This window comes from Cervus canadensis, chromosome 1 (genome assembly GCF_019320065.1).
Source record: "Cervus canadensis isolate Bull #8, Minnesota chromosome 1, ASM1932006v1, whole genome shotgun sequence".
NCBI classification, from domain to species: Eukaryota; Metazoa; Chordata; class Mammalia; order Artiodactyla; family Cervidae; genus Cervus; species Cervus canadensis.
In genome coordinates, this window is record NC_057386.1 from 31,380,030 (window position 1) to 31,403,697 (window position 23,668).

At 50.4% G+C, this 23,668-nt stretch overlaps 1 protein-coding gene across 4 annotated transcripts in view; it reads left to right on the plus strand.

Moving 5' to 3' along the window:
- GAS7 (growth arrest specific 7) overlaps positions 1-23,668 on the plus strand; it is a 200,973-nt gene that overhangs the window by 41,655 nt on the left and 135,650 nt on the right. The window contains exon 1 of one of the 4 annotated variants that reach the window (XM_043474177.1): positions 17,028-17,049. The exons of 2 other annotated variants lie outside the window; for them this stretch is intronic. The gene's annotated coding sequence lies outside the window, so the exon portion shown is untranslated. Of the gene's footprint in view, positions 1-17,027; positions 17,050-23,668 lie in introns of those variants that run through there. One more of the 4 variants, XM_043474147.1, reaches the window with a different exon arrangement.

Here is a 23,668-nt window from a genome sequence, read left to right on the forward strand (position 1 = left end):
ATTCAGATGCCAGGCGCCAGGTGGCTGGGCTCCGAGGAACAACATGCCACTGGCAACAGGCAGCCTCGGCCAATTGTGGGGAACCTTTGCCCAGCTGGAAATTTGAAATCACCCCATCCTGTAATGTTGGTAATTGATTGAGACTGAAGATAACAGCCAGCAACACAGTGTGTTGGCCAGGACTTACCAACCTCTGTCTGTGGGCAGTCTCTTCCTGCAGAGGGCATTGGGTTCTAGGCACAGGGTAACTCACCCGAGGTTGCCAAGCCGGTCAGCAGTGTGCACTTGCTTGGATCTAGATGTCCCCTGGGCTCTGGTGCTGTGTCCAGCCAACCGTATGAAACCCAGTGTGGTTACAGAAGGAGCATCCAGCTTAGGGAAGGTGCCGGGCTGGGGTTTGAACCCAGAAGTGGGGCTCTGGCTGTTCTGCTCTCACTGGGAAGGGGGTCAGGGTCTGTTGGTTCCAGATCATGTTCTCTCCCCACACCCAGCCCGGAATTGGTCCTGACCCTCAAAATAGGGCTGCTGTTCGACCAGCAAGCAGCTTCCCCAAATTCTGTGGGCTTTTCAGGAATGAGAGGCGATCTTGTGGGTGTGTGCACGCGCCCCGTTCTTTTCCTCTCCTCCCTCACACCCATTTATTGTGGCTGGGTTTTCTTTTTCGGCTGCATCTTGCAGCACATGGGCCCTTACTTCCTCGACTGAGAATCAAACCTGTGCCCTCTCCCTTGGAATGGAAGCTCGACATCTTAGCCACTGTACCACCAGGCAAGTCCTGTTTCTGGGTTTTCTCCCTGAACTCCAAGGAGTTCCCCAGGAGGCAGAGAACCAGAGAGTTGAAAGGAGATACGGGCGCACCTTATTTTATTGCACTTTGAAGATACTGCATTTTTTTTTAAAAAAACAAAGGTTTGTGGACACCCTACATTGTCAGATGATGGTTAGCATTAGCAATGAAGCATCTTTAAATTAACGTATGTATTTTTTTCATATATAATACTATTGCACACTTAATAGTCTATAGTAAAGTGTAAACATCTTTTATGTACACTGGAAAACAAACAAAAAATTTCTCATGATGCACTTTGTTGTGGTGGCCTGGGACTGAACCCACTGTATCTTCAGGGTCTGCCTGTACTTTTCTCTGCCTGGAAAGTGGCTCCCCATTGGTAGGAAAGACCTGTTTAACCCATGCCCTCCCTGCGTCACTAGGTCGGGTCATTGCTGGCAGGTTGGTGTCAAGGAACCTGAGCAGTGCTGCCAGGCCTAGCGTCTGCTGTAGGTCCCCTGCAGCTGAGGGGGCTGCTCTGAAGGGTGCAGTGGTAAAGAGTCCACCTAGCAATGCAGGAGACCTGGGTTTGATCCCTGGGTTGGGAAGATCTCCTGGAGAAGGAAATGGCAACCCACTCCAGTACTCTTGCCTGGAGAAGTCCATGGACAGCAGAGTCTGGTGGGCTTCAGTCCATGGGGTCACAGTCAGATACAACTAATCATGCAGAGTAAGTACTGAGAGGAGAGCAGGTGTCACGTGAGTCCAGGCCATAGACTAGCAGCGTCCTCAGTGGACAGAGTCTAGGAGCTCACTGCTTCCACCTGGTCCAGGCCCCTCTGACTCCCTGATGGGAATTGACATGAAGTGTCAGGAGTGGGAGAAGGGGTATGACGGGAAGTTTTAATAAATAAAGCAGGGGGCGTGCATGCTTAGTAGCCTCAGTCATGTCTGTCTTTGAAACCTTTTGGACTAGAGCCTGCCAGGCTCCTCTGTTCATGGGATTTTTCAGGCAAGAATACTGGAGTGGGTAGTCATTTCCTCCTCCGGGGGAGGGTCTTCCTCACCCAGGGATTGAACCTGAGTTCCTTGTGTCTCCTGCATTGCAGGCAGATTCTTTACCCACTGAGTGATCAGCTGAGTGTTCTCTCGCTGTTTCCTACTCCTTTAAGGCTGGCCCAGAAGAAGGCCAAGCAGGAGTTTGTCTACGTTATCCACTGGCTCTCACCCTCAGTGGACCCCTCACCCCAGCCTTGTTCCCAGCATCACCCTGACCCCACCCCCATCACCCTGTCACCATTCACCCCCTTTTTCCATCCTCCTGGGAAAGAAAGAACAATCTTCTTTGTTTTCTCCCTTTTAATCATACGATATATGCAGTTTTGCAAGTTGCTTTTTTTTTTTAATTTAATATATGTTAAATGTCTTTCTGTGTGTGTAGATGCATCTGTTGTTGCTCAGTCATCAAGTGATGTCCGACTCTTTGTGACCCCAAGGACTGACTGTAGCCCGCCAGCCTCTTCTTTCCTTCAGTATTTCCTGGAGTTTTCTCAAATTCATGTCCATTGAGTCAGTGATGCTGTCAAACCACCTCATCCTCTGTTGCCCCTTCTTCTCCTGCCCTCAGTCTTTCCCAGCATCAGGGTCTTTTCCAGTGAGTTGGCTCTTCACATCAGATGGCAAAAATATTGGAGCTTCAGCATCAGTCCTTCCCATGAATATTCAGGGTTATTTCCTTTAGGATTGACTGGTTTGATCTGCTTCCAGTCCAAGGGACTCTCAAGAGTCTTCTAAAGCATTATTCTTAGTGTTTGCTTTTAGTTCATTGTTTAGATAAATTATATATTACTTCTAATCCCCTACTGATGGACACTGAGGTTACCTTCTTTTTCTTTTTTTTCTATTATTAAGATCACTGAGGTCAGCATACCTCTTGAGGCATCTTTTCCTGGTAGTTTCCAGTTAGGCCTCTGGTGTGTATTTTTTTTTTCTTCAAAGTCTTTATTGAATTTGTTATAATGTTGCTTCTGTTTTATGTTTTGGTTTTTTAGCTGTGAGGCATGTGGGATGCCAGCTCCCTGAGCAGGGATTGAACCCACACCTTCTGCATTGGAAGGTGAAGTCTTAGCCACGGGACCCCCAGGAAAGTCCCTCTATGGTGTATGTTTTGACTCATGCTGTCATTACTCTTCAGAAAGGTGGTGCCAATTTACAGCCCTCGTGAGTGCCTGCTGCCCCATTCACTGACCAAGACTGGAATTTGCAGGCCTAAAGGAGAAAAATGTCAAAGGGAAACTAGTGGCAGTGTGTTATGCCAACACCCTTATGCCCGAGACGCCTGCTCCCTCTCCAACATCAATCTCTCTCCTCCATGTTTGCTTCTGCCCATCCTTCAAGACCCAGTTAGCACCCTGCCACTCCCAGGAAGTGGGCTGCTATCATGGAAGGAAGGCTAGACTTGAAGGCTGAAGTCTAGATCTTGGCCCTGCGCTTCATTACTGTTCAGTCAGGGCTGACTCGTTGTGACCCCATGCACTGCAGCACGCCTGGCTTCCCTGCCCTTAATTACCTACGAAAAATCTCTTGTCTTCTCAGTGATTCTTATCTCCTAGTCTTTAAAATGGGAACGGTAATACTTACCTCACAGAATTATATACTTGGCACATAGTGGGTGATGAGTAAATATCCATTTCTTTTTTTTTTTTTTAATTGGAGCATAGTTAACCCACTCCAGTATTCTTGCCTGGAGAATCCCCATAGACAGAGGAGCCTGGTGGGCACTATGGTCCATGGGGTTGCAAAGAGTTGGACATGACTGAGTAACCAATCACACACATAATTGCTTTAATTATAATTGTTGTGTTGGTCTCTGCTGTACAGCACAGTGAATCAGCTGTATATATACATATATCCCCTCCCTCTAGAGCCTCCTTCCCACCCCTCTCCATCCCACCCATCTAGGTCTTTATTTTCAGGTCTCCCTCGGTTTTTCCAGCGCATGTAACTTCTCTCCCATCTCCGTGAGCCCTGGCACCACACCCACCATGGGGCACCTTTGTACTTGCAGACTTGACCTATGAGTGATGTGAGTCTTTGAGTCCATGGCGGTAACCTAGGCTCTTCAGTGAGTTGTTCTTCACCCCTCAGACACCTGGAAGTTTGAATGAATGTGTGTCAGAATCACTGTGGTTTCTTCTGTCAGACTAAAGGGAGGTCTTAATGAGATCTATTGCCACCTTCAAGTGATGCTGTGGGTTAGGTGAGCAGGACCCATATCTGCCAATAGGATTCGTGCCTGAGGCGGGGGTGGCGGCGGGGCATAGGATATCTGGGCCCTTTCCTTTGGGATTTGGTCAGTAACTGTATCCTGGAGGCTGTGTTTCTTACTTCTGGGACCTGTCCTGTTGAGTCTCACTTCCCCAAATCCCCATACTTAGATGCTCAGTTGTGTCTGACTCTTTGAGACCCTGTGGACCATAGCCCGCCAGGCTCCTCCGTCCATAGGCTTTTCCAGGCAAGAATGCTCAAGTGGGTTGCCATTTCCTACTCCAGGGGATCTTACTGACCCAGGGATTGAACCTGAGTGTCTTACGTCTTCTGCACTGGAGGCGGTTTCTCACCACTAACACCACCCCAGAAGCCCAGATCTCACTTAGGACCCGTGTATGCGGTTTTCCGAGTCTTGCAGTGGGTGAGGGCCAGTCTTCTCCGGGCTGTGCCCCTCCTTGTCCACCTTCAGCCTGGCCTGGCCTGTCCTTGTTGGCGGCTCGTGCCAGACCCTGGCACCAGGGGCCAGTCAGAGCTGGGGGCGCCAAATGGGGAGCCTTCTCGGGCACAGTGAGGGCCCTGTTTTCCTCCCCCACCTCGCCGGGGGCCCCCGTTCACTGCAAGGAGAGTCACGCTTTCCCCCTTGAGATAAGAATAGAGCCTGCCTGTGCCCCAGGACAGAGTCCAGCTTCTTCAGCCGGGCCTCCGAGGCCTGGCAAGGGCTCCCAGATGGTACTGGCATGAGTGGGCCCTGGCCGCCTGCCCCGCCTGGCCCTTGTGCATTGTGTGGCAGGGACACTGGTGCAGTGTGCGTGCCTGCCTTGCCCTCCACCCACTGCCCAGAGCCCTCTGTCTCCAGGCTCTGCTCAGGATGGAGGCGCCTGGCCTGGATCAGCTCCCCCAGGCTCTGTGGTGCCCCTCGCCTTCCCCAGGGCCTCTCACTCCACCCTCCCAGCTGTGAGACCTCCTGTGAGCAGCCAGGCCTGCCTTTTCCTGGAAGGGAGGGCTGGAGCTGTGGCTCGGAGCAGAGAGCAAGAAGAGGCCATCCAGAAGGCTGACCGTTGAAGGCAGGGGGCCCAGGGGACTCTTTCTGCCACCCCAAGGGACAGGGAGCTTCCAGCAGGGGCCTCAGATAGAATGGTGACAGGGTGCTGGGGCCTACACCTTTGTTATTGTCGTTCGGTCATGTTGACCCCATGGGCTGCAGCATGCCAGGCTTCCCTGTCCTTCACCACTTCCCGGAGCTCACTCAAACTCATGTCCATTGAGTCGGTGATGCTGTCTAACCGTCTCATCCTCTACTGCCCACTTTTCCTTTTGCCTTCCATCTGTCCCAGCATCAGGGTCTTTTCCAGTGACTTGGCTCTTCACATCAGGTGGCCAAAGTGATGGAGCTTCAGCTTCAGCATCAGTCCTTCCAATGAAATTCAGGGTTGATTTCCTTTAGGATTGACTGGTTTGCTTTCCTTACTGTCCGAAGGACTCTCAAGAGTCTTCTCCAGCACTGCCTGTGTCTGAGGTGGGACCCGGAACAACCTTGCATCACGCCGACAGCAGGACCGAACCAGGAGCTGCTAACCAGGCACAGAGCATGGAGTGTCCCCTGGCTCTTCTTGTGATCATGTTGGGGGATTCCTGGTGCCCTTTCTAGCCTTCAAATTCTAAGGCCAGGCGTCTCAAACTATGGTCCTTGTACCAGCATCAGCCATAGACCTGCTCAATCAGAAAGCAGTGGGGCCCTGAAATCTGTGTTGAGCATGTTCTCCAGGGACTTCTGTTGAGCGTGGGAACCCTGGGACCATGCTGATTTTGAATATAGTTTTCAGTGCTTTTTCCAGAGTCCAACAGGTGACTCATGAGTGCTGAGGCTGTGGCAACCTTGAGGGCCCCATCTAAAGACATTCAGGTAAAGAGATATTAAAATACGTGTTTGAATATGGGGTCCCCCATTTAATCTTAAAAAAACAGAGATCTCAGCCTGCACATTTACATGTATTTCAGTTAATTTGACAGCATGTCCAGTCATGTTTGGGGTTTATGGGGTGAGAAAAGCCAAGGTTCAAGGGTGTCAGTAACTGGTTTGTGCAGTGTAGGTGTGGTTGGGAGCCAGGGTTTTCCACTTTGCACTGGGGGCTTTTCAGCCTTGCTCCCATGGTTGTTGACCAAACCTGCCACACACATCAACCCAGGTGTTTGGGGGCGATGTGCTAGTGAAGGATGACTGGGTCCCTCCAAGAAATGCTGGCATAGACGCTAGTTCCTCTCCCAAGAAGAAAGCACTGTTTGTGAGTCTTCAGTGGGAGGGCGGGCTAAAGGCAGATGCAACGGCTGACTGCTTGAGTTTCCGAAGCACCATCCCCGGGTTGGGTCTGGGAGAGGCAGAGGACCATGTTCACAGATGGGAGAGTCCACTCTCAAGGTTTGGGTCATAGAGCTCATCAGTAAGTCATGTCCTCTGATGTTCTTTTCCTTCCACCTTGCCAGCTGCAAGGGCTATGGTGCTGACGGCCCTTGGGGCATGGGGTTTGATGGTGCTAATGAGAGTGGATGTTGTGTGACCTTTAGTGAGAGGTCAGGCTCTTGCCACGTGCTTTGGGGGCCTTGTGTCAGGGGCCTACAGGGCTCCAGGCAGCCCTCAGCCCACCACTTCCTGAGTCTTCCCCTGCAAGAATGGGTCTCAGTGAATTTTGAGATGGCTGTGCTGCGCCCTAGGTAGGAGGGTTGCCAAGTTCTTTACTGGGGTGCTGGAGGCCCCCAGGAAGCACCTGGAATTCTGAGATTTCACTAGAAATCCTGGGATTGGAGAAGCAGGGGAGAGGTTGATGAGGAAGAAGCAAGCAGTCTCAGTGGCACACAGTTAGATCTTCAATACTCCAATACTCTTAACTAAGTAACAAGCCTGTGGCCTCACCAATGGGTGCGTGCATGTTTGCTAAGTCGCTTCAGTCCTGTCTGACTCTTTACGACCCCTTGGACTGTAGCCTACCAGGCTCCTCTGTCCATGGGATTCTCCAGGTAAGAATAATGGAGTGGGTTGTCCTGCCCTCTTCCAGGGGATCTTCCTTTCCCAGGGATCAAACTGGTGTCCCTTACCTCTCCAACACTGGCAGCCAGGTTACAGAAGTGGCTAGGCTATTTTAAAACAGATCTGTCCAAAAAAAAGAAAAAAAAAACAGATCTGTCCAATCAAAAATATTTAAATAGGGACTTCCCTGGTGGTCCAGTGGTTAGGACTCTGCATTTCCGCTGCAAGGGGGCACCAATTCAATCCCTGGTTGGGGGACTAAGATCAATATGCCACACAGTGTGGCCAAAACATAAAATAAAATTTAAAAAAATTTAATAATACTATGACAGCATTGACATAGCACTAGTTGTTTTTCAGGTGCTGTTCTAGAGACTGTACATTTATTTATTCACTCATTTCATCCTTGCAATAAACCTATGAGTACTACCAGGCCCGTTTTATGGGGAAATTGAGTCACAGAGCAGTGAAATCATTTCTTCAGGGTCCCCCAATCAGCGACAGGATTTGTACCCATGCCATCTCTCTCCAGAGTGTGTGACCTGAACGACTGGTTGCTGTATTGATTTTGTATGTGCCTGCCACAGAGGGGCATGGAGCCCCCACAACTCAATGCATCTGTAAGGTGTGGAGCTCAGAGCATCTTTGCCGAGAGTCATCACCAGGGTCTGGGGATTGAGTCCTGGTCTAGCTGAACCATTTAGGGGAAACTCAATAACAGGGCTTCCCAGTGGTAAAGAACCCACCTGCCTATGTAGGAGATGTAAGAGATGCAGGTTCAGTTCCTGCTCCCGGAAGATCCCCTGGAGGTGGGCATGGCAACCCACTCCAGTATTCTTGGCTGGAGAATCCCATGGACAGAGGAGCCTGGCGGGCTACAGTTCATTGGGTCGCAGAGTCAGACATGAATGAAGTGACTTAGCGCACACACACGCAATAACAGGGCAGGATGGGAAAGTAATGGTGCCCTATCTTCTCAAGTCTCCTCCAGTTCTGGAGAGAAATGAGACTGGAGGGTTTATGGCAGGGAAGAGGGAGCCTGGGGCCTGCCCTGGTCCCACTGGATGAATAGTGGAAGGAGATGGATGATCCGGAGACCCCAAGACTGTCAAGGGTGTGCATCAAAGGCCAGTCTTGAGTTTCCTTCACACAGGAAGAGTCTTCGTGCTCCGTTCACTTGCAGTCTCCTAGTGGTTAGTGCCACTGATAAGAGAGTTCCAAATTGTGGTCAGAGACTTGAGCTGCCAAATGCTTTTGGTCCCCAGATGGCCTAAGTGCAACATCCTCCATGTCATCCTCTGCCCCCGGGCTGCTGTGGGCTGGGGAGTGAGCACAGCTGGGCAAGAGGAGTCAGAACCTGCTCGACAGAGATGCTCAGAGTGGAGGGGAGGGGATGGTGCTCCTTGGGAACATGTTGGTCTGCAACATGGAACGAACAAGTGCTTCCAGGGGCCCTAAAACCAGTTGATGCTTTGGGATGGTAACCAGGCAGGGTGTAAGAACAGTCTGTGGGCAATTTCCGTAGAGACCACTGAGTTGTGACTTCTGCTAATCCAGGTCCGGGTGGTGATGGGGGCATGAAGTGGGAGAGAGAACATGGGCCAGGCCCTTTGACCAACAATCCAACACTCTTGAGGGGAGGGGAGGTCTCCACTGTGATTGGCATGCTTGCAAGAATCCTGTGGATGGTGAGCTTCTGCTCTTTCGTCACCCTTCTGGAATTACTGTCTTTAACTTCTGTCTCCTTGGATAAAATGTGTAATAAAATATAATAAACTGTAAAAGAAAGCATCTTCATGAAAGCGGGGCTGTGCCCGGGGCTGACCTCTGGTGAGCACTCAGTGACTGTTTGAGGGAGGGTGGGAGGAAAGGAGGAGACTGAACAGCTAGACAGTTCTTCCTGGAAAGAAGGTGTTTCTTCTTGAAAACAACTGTAATATTTTGAACCAGTTAGAATTGCTGCCCACCATCCCAGTCTGCTCTGAACTCCTGATTCCCCTTGTTCTATTTGTTTTCTTCCATTACCTTCTTCTTTTTAAAAATAATTTTATTTATTTTTGGCTGTGCTGTGTCTTCATTGCTGCTCAGGCTTTTCTCTAGTTGCAGCGAGAAGGGGCTCCTCTCTAGTTGCGGTGCTTGGGCTCCTCATTGTGGTGGCTTCTCTTGTCGGAGCCGGGCTCTAGGGTGCACAGGCTCCCAGGCCCTGGAGCACAGGCTTAGTAGCTGTGGCGCACACACTTAGTTGCTCCGTAGCATATGCGATCTTCTCGGATCAGGGATTGAACCCTGGCAGGCAAATTCTTCACCACTGAGCCACCAGGGAAGCCCCTTCATCACCATTCTAATATTCTTTATAGTTTATTTATTGAGTTGGCCAAAAAGCATCTGAACAACTTGGCCAGCTCAGTATTTATTGTTTTTTATTGTCTGCTCCCTCTACCCCCATGCAGAAGTCAGTGGTCCACGCAGACAGGGTTTTCCCCCTTCTGTTTGATCACTGACATGCCCCAGATGTCTAGGAGCAGTGCCTGACCCTGGGTAGGTACTCCCTAAATATTTGTCAAATGAATGAATGGACGAAAGTGCCAGGGAACACTAAATATTTGTCAAATGAATGAATGGATGAAAGTGCCAGAGAAGGGCTTGGCTTGTGCTGTCTGTCCCTGAGGATCCGCTTGCCTTTGATGTTGGAACATGTTGTCCTCAGGGAGGGGCAGACCTGCATCACCTGGGAGGGGCCCACACAGTCTGGCCACCTGCCCTTGGCCCTCTTTGTCCTCCTGATTTCCTGGGCCCCTCGGGTAGGACCATGTTGATACTGTCCAGCAGCTCAGACACAGAAAGGCTTTCCAGGACTCGTGGGCTGGACAGTGAGGACCCTTGGGGGCCAGCCAGAGCCAGACCAGTAGTGAGGTGAGCTCTCCTCAATTGAGGATCCTGGAGTCTGCGGTCAGACCGCATTCCTGAATCCCACCTAACTCCCCCGCTTCCCCCCGCCGCCCCGGCCCCCCTTTCCCCACAACTCAGATTCCGCCCTCTGGGCTGTGAGAAGTCAAAAAATTCCAGATTGAGCAATGGTAGGCTGAGACAAAATCCCTGTTGACTCAGCCTCTGTCTTCTTGTCTTGCAACTGGTGCCTGACCCAAAGGATTAACCGTGGTCATCCTGGCTGGCCCCACACTCCAGGCCGCCACAGGGCCCAGGCATGTCCCATTCCTCTCAGGGTCAAACCCAGACCCCAGTCTTAGCCTGGTGGTTGGGCCCAGTCCGGATCCCTGGCAGCACCCCTGTGAGAGCCTTCAGCTGTGGCCAGCAAGCCCATTTCCAGCCTGAGCTCATCGGTTTTGCCCCTGACCTCCTGACCGATATCCAGTCGGCATTGCCATTCCGCCTGTCCACGCCACCCGAAGCCTGTCCTGCTCCATGAACTCCAAGTCTGTCGCTTCAGCTGCTCTGGCCAAAAACCTTGACAGCCCCCTCCCCTCGCTTTCTCTCACATCTCGTATTTGGTTTGTCAGGTAAGCATGTGAGCTCCTCCTTCCAGGTACAACTTTAAAAAAAAAAATTCCAACCACTCCTCACCACCCCCATCACTGTCATTTTGCTCCCAGCCACAAGCACCAGCATCGTACCCTTTGATTTGAACGGTTGCCTCCTGACTAAGAACATCTGGGTGGGCCCCCACGATAGCAGAGTAAATGCTGAAGAGGTCCCCACCGCAGCTGACAAGGAGCTACACAGTCAGACACGTGACTGCCCTGACTCTGGGGCCTCTCCTCCCCCTCACTCGCTCGCCTCCCTCACCCTGCCTCTCTGGCCTTCCTGCAGATGTTCCAGGCACACTTCCTCCTCAGGGCCCTGGCAGCCCGCGTGGCTCACTCCCTGCAGTGGGCTGAGTAATGGTCTCCACGGATGTCCATGGCCTAGTCCCCAGAGCCTGTGGGGACGTTACCTTACAAGGCAGACGGGATTCTGCAGGTGTGAGTAAATTAAGGCTCTTGTGATGAGGAGGTGGTTCTGGATTATTCCGATGGGTCCAGTGTAAGGACAAGGACCTGTAGAAGAGGGAGGCGGGAGGATCAGGTCTGGAGTAGATATGACAGCAGAAGCTAGAGATTCAGGATGTGGGGAAGGGGCCTCGAGCCAAGGAATGCGGGCAGCGTCTAGAAGCTGAGAGGAGAGGCATGGAAGCAGGTTCTTTTTAGGATCTCTCGAAGGAACTGCCTTGCCAGTACCTTGACCCTTTTCTAGGCCTCTGACTCCAGAACTGGAAGGCAACGCATTTATATTGTAACTTTAAGCTGCTTTGTTGTTGTTGTTTAGTCACTGAGTTGTGTCCGACTCTTTTGCAACCCCCAAGGACTGTAGCCCACCAGGCTCCTCTGTCCATGGGATTTCCCAGGCAAGAATACTGGAGTGGGTTGCCATTTCCTTCTCCAGGGGATCTTCCTGACCCAGGGATCAAACCCACATCTCTTGCATTGACAGGCGGATTCTTTAGCACTGAGCCACCTGGGAAGCCAATTCAGTTCAGTTCAGTTCAGTTGCTCAGTCGTGTCTGACTCTTTGTGACCTCATGAATCACAGCACGCCAGGCCTCCCTGTCCATCACAAACTCCCAGAGTTTACTCAAACTCATGTCCATTGAGTCAGTGATGCCGTCCAGCCATCTCATCTTCTGTCGTCCCCTTCTCCTCCTGCCCCCAATCGCTCCCAGCATCAGGGTCGTTTCTAATGAGTCAACTCTTCGCATGAGGTGGCCAAAGTATTGGAGTTTCAGCTTCAGCATCAGTCCTTCCAATGAACACCCAGGACTGAACTCCTTTAGGATGGACTGGTTGGATCTCCTTGCAGTCCAAGGGACTCTCAGGCGTCTTCTCCAACACCACAGTTCAAAAGCATCAATTTTTTTGCGCTCAGCTTTCTTCACAGTCCAGCTCTCACATCCATACATGACCACTGGGAAGCCAATTAGTTTGTGTTAATTTGGTGCAGCAGCCACCAAAAACTCACCCACTCTTTCATCTCTTTTGAGTCTCTTGCTCACCCCACTATGCCCACCCCTTTACCCTACTCTGTTCTTTTTCTCCATCACTTGTCACCTTTCAACAAAACTGAGTCATTTACTCATCTATCCAGCTGTCTTGTGTCTCTACTCACAGGGGTGTAAGTTCTATTAATGTTACGACATTGCTGTCAGAGTCTAAGAGATCTTGTTGATCTCTAAACACAACCTTATTTCATCAGAGTGAGATGAGGAGGGGTCCTGCTAAAAGCTATGGTGTTGCCATGGTAATTTCTAGAGCCCTGAGGGCTCAGACCTCCCAGTGCTTCCACTCTCCCAATGTTCTCTCTTTAGGGCTCCTCCTTCCTGAGGCCACACCCAGGGGCAGCAGGGCCTGCTCAGAGCAGGTGCTTAGAGCTTGAAGGCTGGGAATCAGTCTTGGCAGAGTATTCTCCAGGCAAGAATACGGGAGTGGATAGCCACTCCCTTCTCCAGGGGATCTTCCCCACCCAGGGATCACACCCGTGTCTCCTGCATTGCAGGCCGATTCTTTACCATCTGAGCCACCAGAGAAGCCCCCCTTTCGCTTGGCAGGGGAGTTGGTGGGTGAGGCAGGGTCTTACAGGAAGCCTGGAGATTGTCTCCAGGGAGTAGGGATGGGGAAGCTGATGGTCTTGTCCCCAGTTGCTTGGGTGGAAGATGGAGTGTTTGGAAGAAGGAAAGGAAGAGAAGATATGAAACAGTAGTGATGGGCAAGCAGGCAGGACAAGAGTTGTGTACCCACGATGGGCATCTCGGCTTGAGGACCCCAAAATGACATGGCACATGGCCAGGAAGGAGCAAAGAAGGATACAGAGACCTTCTTTTTAGAGGGCCTGAGGTTTGCTTCCCCAGGACACAGCTGCAGGGTGCAAAGGGTGACCGGTTGGCTGTGGGAAGACTCCTTCCTGCTGTCTCCTCCAGGGAGGACATGGTTTGAAAGGCTTCCTGGATTGGGGAGGAGAGGTGACATTTTTGCCCCCCTCCCCTCAGGCTGCTGATGAAGTGCAGTTAGTGATGAGCCTACAGCTGTGTTTTTGCACCGCTCCACCCTCCCGTCCACCCGCCCATCCCACAGGGCTCCCCTCCCTCCTCCCTCCCTGGTCCTCCCCCTGCTGGCGGGTGACTCACTCTGCTCTTGTGCAACAGCCCAGGCTCTCTGAGCAGAGTTGTTTTCCTCGGTGCCATCAGCTCCGCTCCTGATTTATGTCTTTCCATTTGGGTTAATGCTTTCCACATTTGGGTCTGAAGATTAGCGTGTGGCTCAGGGCTGCAGCCACCAAAACCCCAGCGCCCCGCTTGGGTCTGGCGTGGGGAAGCCAGCTAGCCAGCCAAACAGAGAGCCGGACAGACAGAGGGCAGCTTGGAGCTTTACCTGGAGGCCATCCTGCCTCTGGCCAGCCTCCTTGCCTCCCGGAGGAGGCAGAAGGAGGGAGGCTCACAGCCCCCACACCCAGCTTGCCTGGGACTCGTGCTGTTTCCTGTGAAGGGCTCACAGCGTGGAGGGTGTGAAGAGGTAATTGCCCGAGCCAGTGACTTCCCATCAGAGGAGCTGCATTGTCGTCGGGAAGTGAGAGGCACAAGTCAAAGGGTGTGGGGAAGTGATATCTCTGTGGCTGCGAAAGCTGCCATACAACACATGTGTGTGTGTGTGTGAGTTTCTCTGTCTCTTCGTGGAACAATAATATTACCTTTGTTGCCATGGCGTTGTTGTGGGGGTGGCTAATTGGACGCAGACCTGCCACGGGCTGGTGTCCATAGTGATTATCGGACGCAGCCATGGAACCCACTTGCATTTGCTGCCCTAGCTTGAGAGGCTGGCAGGGCATCATCGCTGTGGCGGTGGGTGCCCTGGGGTGGGGTGGCACCCTAGTCAGAAATGGACCCAGAAACCAGCATTTAGGCAGGAGCAGGAGCAACCCTGATCACTTCCAGGGTTGGAACACAGCCTGGGTTTGCTGAGGACCAGGGTTTAAGGAACTCCTCCTCCTCCTCCTCCTCCTTGGAGGCCCTGGACCACAGGGGAGCAGACGGGGTGTTCGTGGCACCGGGAGGGCCGGGGGTTGACTTGAGGCTGCTTGCTGTGCAACTGGTCCCCTAGGCCTACTCACCTGGCAGGTGACGTCTTCCCACCGAGGCTGTAGCCTCCATGCAAAAGGAGGTGCATGGGGTAGGTTTTAAACTCTTTGTTGAGTGCAGATCCCAGGAATGTATCTTTGTTAGTTTTATTCTCACTGAATATGTCATATCCAGTTGAATTCTGACATTTGATGAGCACTAAGAAATACAGAGGGCTTCCCAGGTGGTGCTAGTGGTAAAGAACCCGCCTGTTAATGCAGGAGACATAAGAGATACAGGTTAGATCCCTGGTTCAGGAAGATCTGCCAGAGGAGGGCATGGCAACCCACTCCAGTACTCTTGCCTGGAGAATCCCATGGACAGAGGAGCCTGGAGGGCTACAGTCCATGGGGTCGCAGAGAGTCAGACGTGACTCAAGTGACGTGAGCACATTCTTACCAACTAGGTAATATATAGATGAATTCTGACATTTGATAAGCACTAAAAATAGAGTGAACGTTGGCCCACCTCTTACCCCTGTCCTTTATCTCTCAGTTCACCTCCCAGAAGTGAGCAAGTTATCACTTTCTTGTGGGTGTGGAGGAAATCATGCAGATGTTTGCAAATGTACATGTGTTTTTACTTCCCTTCATACTGTGATGGCTTTCTCTTCTTCACCTTGCGGCTGCTACTGTTTTTTTTAAACCCTGTAACAATAAATCAATGGAAAGAGCATCTTTTTGTTTGTTTGTTTTCTGAAACACCTTCCTGCCTCATTTCACCGATGGGCCTTCCTTGAGGAATTTCGATGTCCACAGATGTCCGTGGCAGACCCTGACCTGGGCCTTGTGGACACAGGCGTGAACAGAGCAAGCCAGCCCTGTTCGAATGGAGCATCTCGTGTTGTCTTTTCAGTAATGAAATAAGAGGAAAATCATGATCCTTAGGCACTTAGAACTTTACCTCGCCCAGTTACAGAAAAGGAAGTGTTAGTTTTCTCTTGCCGCAAATGTAGTAGTTTCACATCCCTTCCATAGATCTGAAGAGCCAAAGTCTGAGATGAGTCATGAGGTTAAAATCAGTGTCCCAAGACTGGCTTCTCCTGGGGAACCCTGGGTGGGGGGGCGTTCATCCATTCCTTTCTTTTTCCATCTTCTAAAAGCTCCTTCCAGGACTCAGGGCTGCATGTCCTACTGCTTTTTCTCCCCATTTCTGGCCTGGTGTTGGCTTCCTTCCCTCTTTGACCTTGTCTCCTTATAAGGACCCTTGTGAGTGTATTTAGGGTCTGGCCAGATAACCTTCTCATCTCAAATTCCTTAGCTCAATTATACCTGGCATGTCCTTTTTTTCTTTTTAAGGTAACATTTGCAGGTTCCAGAGATTAAGATGTGGCTCCATTTGGGGGCCCATTTTTCAGCCTGCTCCAGGGGGTAGCTTTCAGTACTTGTAAAAGAGCAAGTTTGTGTGAGAGAACGTCATTAACCAAGTCGGGCCTTTCCCAGTTGTTCCCTATTGGTGGAAATGGACAAGACTTGAATCACTCCTTGAAGTTCTGATGTTCTAAATCAGTGCAGCTCACTGTTTAAAGTGGCCAAGACATGAAAACCTGAATGTCTGTCGACAGATGAGTGAATAAAGATGTAGTACATATATACAATTAAATATGACTCAGCCATAAAAAAGAATAAAATCATGCCATTTGCAGCAACATGGATGGACTCAGTTCAGTTCAGTCGCTCAGTCCTATCCGATGTTTCACGACCCCATGGACTGCAGCATGCCAGGCTTCCCTGTCCTTCACCAACTCCTGGAGCTTGCTCAAACTCATGTCCATTGAGTCAGTGATGCCATCCAGCCATCTCATCCTCTGTCATCCCCTTCTTCTCGTTCCTGCCTTTAGTCTTTCCCAGCATCAGGATCTTTTCCAATGAGTCAGTTCTTTGCATCAGGTGGCCAAAGTATTGGAGCTTCGGCTTCAGCATCAGTTCTTCCAATGAATATTCAGGACTGATTTCCTTTAGGATTGACTGGTTTGATCACCTTTTACGGTCCAAGGAACTCTCAAGGATGGATTAGAGGTTATCATACTAAGTGAAGAAAGTCAGAGAAAGACAAATACCATATGTCACTTATATGTGGAATCTAGAATAGGACACAAATGAGTTTATCTACGAAAGAGAAACAGACTCACAGACATTCAGAACAGACAAGTGGTTGCTAAGGAGTGGGGTGGGAGAGGGGTGGATTGGGAATTTAGGGTTAGCAAATGCAAACTATTATATATAAGGTGGACAAGCAACAAGGTCCTACTCTATCATGTAGGAGACTATTCAATATCCTATGATAAACTATAATGGAAAAGAGTATGAAAGAAAATGTTTATGTATGTACAACTACATCACTTTGGTGTACAGCAGAAATTAACACAACATTGTAAGTCAAATATACATAAAAAAAAAAAAAAGAAAAGAAAGTGGTACAGCTTACAGTTGTGTCTCTGCATCACCTGGGGATTGTGGGGAAAGCCCAGAAGCCCAGATCTTATCCTGTGTCCACAAGCCTTGACCTTGTGTCTTTGTGAACCCTTCATTGACTCTGCTCCTCAGTGAAGTTTGAGAAGCACCCCTCTCAGGAGTCCTCTCGGGGATGATAATGTGTGTGGGGGTGGGGGGGGGATGTGTGGGAGGTGGAACGTCTTGTCTTCTGTGAGTAAGCACCGAAGCAGGGCTGCAGACAGGAAGCACTGGAGGAGACCAGAGGAGGGGCCGGTGTCTGCAGAAGCAGCTGCCACCTGAGCCACACCTGGGAGGCAGGCGAAGGTGCGGCTGCATGGAGAAGCCGGGAGGTTACTCCAAGCAGAGCGGAAGGCTTGACGGCAGCGCAGAGGTAGGAACAGGCATGCAGCCTGTGGGGACGCGGAGGCTGTTTGGGGCCAGAAGGGACAGGAACAGGGGACTGGGCTGACAGGAGGAGCACTTGACAAGATTCATCTGTGAGTGTTTGCGGGCTTAGGATAGGACAGAGGCAGGATTCTGTCCGCAGGTGGGGATGAAGGCTGGGCGGTGGCGGGGAAGGTGGAGAAAGGGTGATTTAAGAGGAAATCTGAGTGGCGTAGGTCTAACAATCAGCTAATACTAATTGAGCAGGTGTGTTGGGCGCCGGAATGCTGTGAGCCAGCCGGACAAGGTCCCTGATGCTGGAAGTCTGCTTCGGGGTGAGGAGGCGTGGGTGGAGTTGGGCAATAAGCAGACAAACCCAAATAAACAAGGAGGGCCTCAGCCCATGGTAAATGCTCTGCAGGATTAAATTGGTTCCTGTGGTTGGAAGTGACTAAACAGTGGCTTCTTTAGATCGGTGCTTGTGGGGGAACCTCCCACTTAAGCCGATGTCTGGATCCAGCCATGGGAACAAATTGCTGGGGGAAAGGCAGAGGCAACAGCCCCATGCCAAAGCCATGAGGAAGGACTGAACTTTTCCCAAGGAGCAGCTAGGACAGCGAGGACCAAGCTTCATCTGCAGCGATGGAAATGTTCTGGTCATTTCCTGGTCATCTGTTCTGGTCATGTGGCCACCAGCCCCATGTGACAGCTCAGTACTTGAAAGGTATCTGCGAATACTTAGGAACCGAATTTCACATTTTATTTTAGTTGTCACTGTTTTAACTTTAAAAAAGCAACATGCGGCTGGGAACCACACTGCATTGAATGGCACAGGGCAAAGAAGGTTGGTGTGGCTAGAGGGGATGTGGTATAAAATGATGAGGGATCGGGTAAGTAGAAGGGCAGACTTTATTGCTTTGTGAATTAGGCGAAGTAGTTTGGATTTCTTTTTTCAAAGAGCAGTGCAAAATCTTTGGATGACTTTGGTTGAGGGGCTTGATGTAATCTGATGACTGTGTTCTAAGTTCTCTCTGGCTGCCCTGTAGAGAATAGGTTGGAGGGGATGGAGAATCAGTTTGAAGCTCATTGTGATGATACAGGGAGTGGTGTTGGTGCCCTGGGAACGGGGTGGCAGCACTGGGTGGATGATGGATGAACTTTGGAGGTGGATTGACCGGAATTGACAGGGATTAGATTGGGAAGGTGGAGAACTTGACCCCGGGTAGCAGCATTGTGAGAAGTCTGCTCAGAAGGCTGGCTAAGTCTCAAAGTCTGGGTAAACTGTACCCAGATCCCTGACCTACAGAAACTGAGACTGCATGTCTGTTGTTTGAAACCACTGAGTTTTGGTTTAATTTGGTACACAGTGGGCTTTCCTGGTGGCTCACTGGTAGAGAATCTGCCTGCCAGTGCAGGAGACGTGGGTTCGATCCCTGAGTTGGGACGATCCCTGGAGAAGGGAATGGCAACCCACTCCAGTCTTCTTGCCAAGATAATCCCCTGGACAGGGGTGCCTGGTGGGCTACAGTCCATGGAATTGCAGAGAGTCGGACATGACTGAGCACACAATACTCTGATATGTGGTAATATTAATTATTATTATTTGCTTATTTGCTAGTAATTCTATTAGTAAAATAACTAGTAGAAGAGGCAAAGGCAGTGTCCTCAAAATCCTTCATCTCCTGGCTTTACTTTCCTCTATGTTGGTGGCATTTTCTAGCTTAGTCACCTCTTCAGAAAGATGCTAAAAACTCTTAGTAATTCCAAGGAAAGAGGAAAATCACTGGGCAGCTTTCCAGTGGAGCCTAGGATGGCATAGTTGAGAGGTGGGGTCATCCTAACCCCCCGGACTGTGGAAGGAATAAGAATGGTACCCAGAGGAAAATTAAGGTCAGCTGATTCCAGTGGGAGAAGAATGGAAATCTACCCGACGTGGTGACCAATGAGACGTGGCAGTGATGGAATCCTTGATGTGAGCCTGGAAGGCATTTGAGGGGAGAGGTCCAACTCTCAGGCAGAGAGGGAACTGAATGGCTCGTGTCATCAACGTCAAGGGAAAAGTCTCATGGTGTAAAGGCAACAGCTGCAAGGAGCTTGGGGGAATGAGGTCGTGGGAAGTGGTGATCCCCGTGTTAACTGTGTGTGAGATTTTGTGTGCCTGTGTCCATGCAAGGACATTAAGAAGAGAACGTGGCAGTGAGGTGCCAGGCTGGCAGATAGGGACCATTCTTTTGAAAAGTCCAGCAGCCAGATTTTGTTCCTCTGTGCTAATATGCGAGGCTGCCAGTTGCAGGCCTAGAAATATAATGAAATTAATCACAAAAAGGCAAGGCTGCCAGGAACCATATACATCACTTGTTTCATCATGTTAAACCTGAATTATCCCCCCAAGACTTCTTTTAACCTAAAGTTTCCGTTTCCTCCTTCTGAGCCTTCAAAAGTCCTAACAAGGAGTGGGATAGCTGCCTCTTTTCTTCCCTCTTTCCTGATTGCCTGTGAAGGTGCTAAGGAGCTGGACTAATAATAAGCTGGAAATATTCCTCCAGCCCAACAGGAGCGAAGAGAGAAGTCCTGGCCCTGTCCTGTCCCCATCATGTGCCTTTTGGTATGAAGTAGAGCCTGACTGTGAGTTGGGAGGAAGTTAGCTGTCAGGTTTGAGCAATGTTTGGTTTGTGAGAGAACAAAGATTTCTCAGGAAATAAAATTGGGCAGAGGCATCACACGGACTGGTCACAGGGCGACTAATCTTGTAAAAGTCATGAAGATACAACTTTTTTTTTCTTTAACATTTTATTTTGTGTTGGGGTATAGCTAATTAACACTGTTGTGGTAGTTTTAGGTGCACAGCGGAAAGAGTCATACACAGACGTGTATCCATTGTCCCCCACAATCCCCTCCCGTCCAGTCTGCCTCATAACACTGAACAGAGTTCCTTGTGCTATACAGTAAGTCCTTGTTGGTTATCCATTTTAAATATAGCTGTGTGTAGATGTCCATCCCAAACTCCCCTAACTATCCCATTCACCCCATTCTCCCCCGCCCCACAACTGTAACTTCTTTCTCTAAGTCTGTAAGTCTGTTTTGTAAGGAAGTTCATCTTTGTATCATTTCTTTTTAGATTCCACATATGAGGGATGTCATATAATATTTCTCCTTCTGTGACTTACTTCACTCAATATGACAATGTCTAGGTCCATCCACGTAGATGAAGCTTTCTTTTCAAGACCAAGTGTTATATGCAGGCACAATGGCACTGTTGTAACTGCCTGGGATGGCTCACTTCCCTGTGATATCAGGTGTATTCCATAGAGCAAGCGTGCGGAGTGTTAGAGGATTCACTTCATGCCTGACCATCCAACTTGGTCACCTGAGCAAGAATACTAGGGGAGAAATAAATTGGAAGAGGAATTAAGAATTCCAGTTCGTCCCTCACTTCCAGCCTCCACATGGAGAGAGGCTGGCTGCCTCTGCCAAATCCACTCCAGGCCAGTGGAAAGATGCCCCTCTCAGGTCACTTGACACTGTGACCCAGTTTAAACTTCTCACCAGCCAGAGACGCAAAGTCCCCGCCTGCTCCGGCTGCCCCCTTCAGCCTGTGTAGTGGTTGGATGCAGGGCTTTCTGCATCACCTTTCCTGGAGCTCCGCGGGAATGCGTCCTGGCTTTGCAGGGGCTGGTGGGGCAGGCACTGTTTGGTAAACAGGGGTGGGACTGGGGGAGAGGGGGAACTGGACGGGCGGGTCCCTGACTCCCTCTGCCTTTTTCCAATGACTCATGGCCTGTGATGCTGGAAGGGGCCTCTGGGATAGATCATCTGCTCCAGCAGGCTTATTTCACAAGCGCGATTTCAGAAACAGGCTCAGGGGCAGTCCCAGAGCAGTGTAGGGGGAAGGGGACCCGTCACTCATGCCCACTCCTGGGGCCACGTGTGCCCCTCAAGGGCCCCACGTGTGCCCACATTTATTAAGACCCTGATGCTGGGAAAGATTGAAGGCAGAAGGAGAAGAGAGCGGCAGAGGATGAGATGGTTAGATAGCATCACCTACTCAATGGACATGAATTTGGGCAAACTCCAGGAGATAGTGGGGGACAGAGGAGTCTGGTGTGCTGCCGTTCACGGGGTCACAGAGTCGGACACAACTTAGCGATTGGACAACATCAGCATACGTATATATGGCAGGGATGGGGTGGGAATGGAGTTTGGTTTTGGACATGTTGAACTTGAGGTGTCAGTGGCCTGTGTTTCTGAAGCAAAATGTGGCTTATCAGACTTCCCTGGTAGTCCAGTGGTTGAGAATCTGCCTGCCAGTGCAGGAGACTTGGGTTCAATCCCTGGGTCAAGAAGATCTCCTGGAGGAGAAAATGGCAACCCACTCCAGTGTTCTTGCCTGGAAAAGCGCATGGACAGAGGACCCTGGCAGGTCTACAGTCCATGGGGTCGCAGAGAGTCGGACACGATTTAGCGACTAAACAACAACAACGAGGTTCTATATTCTCAGAATAGAGGGTAATAGGAGTTGCTATTTTCATGAGGTCGACAGGAAGGACCTCCAGTTCCAAACGTTTGAACAGAGGCCCGAATAAAATCAGGGAACAAACCTGTGGGGTCTGAGAAGTGTATGTCTGTGGGGTGGGGAGGAGAACACATGGGCCAAGAGTGGACCTCCATTGGGTCTGGAATAGAGGGAGATAAGAAGGTGGGAAAGAATTGACTGGAGGCATGACATGATTTCTTTTAAAGACTGAGATGAAATTCACCCAACCTAAAATTAACCTTTTAAACTGTAAAATTCACTCATACTTAAGTGTATTTGCAATATTGTGTGACCATCTCTTCAGTCTAGTCCCAAAACATCTTTAGCAACCCCAAAGGAGACCTTGTACCCTTTAACACTCATTGCCCATCCCCCCATCCTTCCCTCCCTGCCCCCCCCCCCCCCGCCCTGCTTGAAGCTCATGGTCTTTAAAGATATTTTTTTTTTTTTAAACTATCTTCTTTTTCTGTCTGGTGGGAGGAATTTCTTTGGCTTTAAGGTAGGAATGGTGCTTGCCTTGAGCAGGTGGCTTGTTTTATCCTAAGGACATGGAGGACCCTTTAGCCAAACACATTTCCCTCTTTGCTCTGGCTGCAAAGCTCCAGGCCAGATTTGGGGGCCACCCCTTCTAGTGTGGAGAGATTGGACTGGAGAGGTCCCTGACCACAGCCAGACCTCATCTCATTTTTCCTGCTACAATTTTCTCCATCCACTATGGCACTCCCAGGGTCTGGATCAGGGAAACGGGTCATGGGAACTCTCACTAATTCTCTCCCCTCCACTCCATCCTCCCAGCTTCTCCCCGCGCTGAAATCCGACGTGCTGCACTTGACCTCCCTGCTCCGGGGTTTTGTGCCCACACCACGTGTCCCCCCACTGCCAGCATGGAAATCAATGGCTCCAGAAATAGCATGCGTGGCAGCCCGCCTTGGGTCATTAAGGGTGATTTATCTTTCTGTTAGAGACGCCGGACTGGGTGAGGATTTACCTTGAGTCCCTCATTGCGCTGGGCTGACTGAGCCTTGTGAAAAGAGGCTCGGTAATTAGGCCCGCGTGGAGCCTCCCTCAGCCCGGCCTGTGCGGGTTTAATGAGAGTCGGCCAGAGGCCAGGGAACTTCCTGTTGGCACGCGTGGTCCCCTTCTCCTGAACCCTCATTGACTCAACTTAGGGGCCCAGAATACTGGACGGTTGGGAGATGAGGAGGTTGCCGGCAGCTGGGTTCCCTGGGATCTTGTACCCCTGCTCCGTCCTCCTCCTGACCCCAGCCCACCTTCTTGGTGCCCCTAATAGAACCTCAGTTTCACTGGCTCGGTAATGTATTTTCCCCCACCTCTTTTTTTTTTTCTTTTTAAAGACACACAGGCCTCTCCTTCACCCTCTTTAATGTTACTGAAATTGTACCTGGTGCAGTTGTACCCTGACAGTGAGGTTGGGGACATCTGCTCTGGGTGAAGCCCCAGCCTCCCTTTTGACCTAGCCCATCAGGATTTTATTCTCTCCCCTCCTTCTGGCTATACTCCCTAACAGGTGGATACATTTCTTATTTTCAATTATTTTCTTATTAAAGGATGCTTAGGGGCCTGGGGGGTTGGGCTTCCCTGGTGCCTCAGGAGTAAAGAATCCGCCTGTCAATGCAGGAGACAGGGGTTCAATCCCTGGGTCAGGAAGATCCCCTGGAGGAGGAAATGGCAACCCACTCCAGTATTCTTGCCTGGGAAATCACATGGACAGAGGAGCCTGGTAGGCTACAGTCCATGGGGTCGCAAAGAGTCAGACACATCTGAGCGACTGAACGCCATCACATCATCAGGGGCCTGTGGATTTCATTTTTTTTTTTTTTTTTTTGGATTTCAGAACTTCGGGGGCCTCTGACTTCAGCCCTTCTTCCATTTCTGAGCTGTAAAGGGGTCATTGTTTCTGAGCTCAGCGGTGGTGGGCTGACTGCCTTCTGAGACCTTAGGCTTGCTGAGTCCATCCTTTTCACAGTGATGAAGGCTTCAGAACTGTTTGAGGGAGCTGTTCAGAAAGGCCTCTTCATTGTTTCATTCATTCATCATCCATCATGATTCAGTGAATCTTTATTGAATGTCT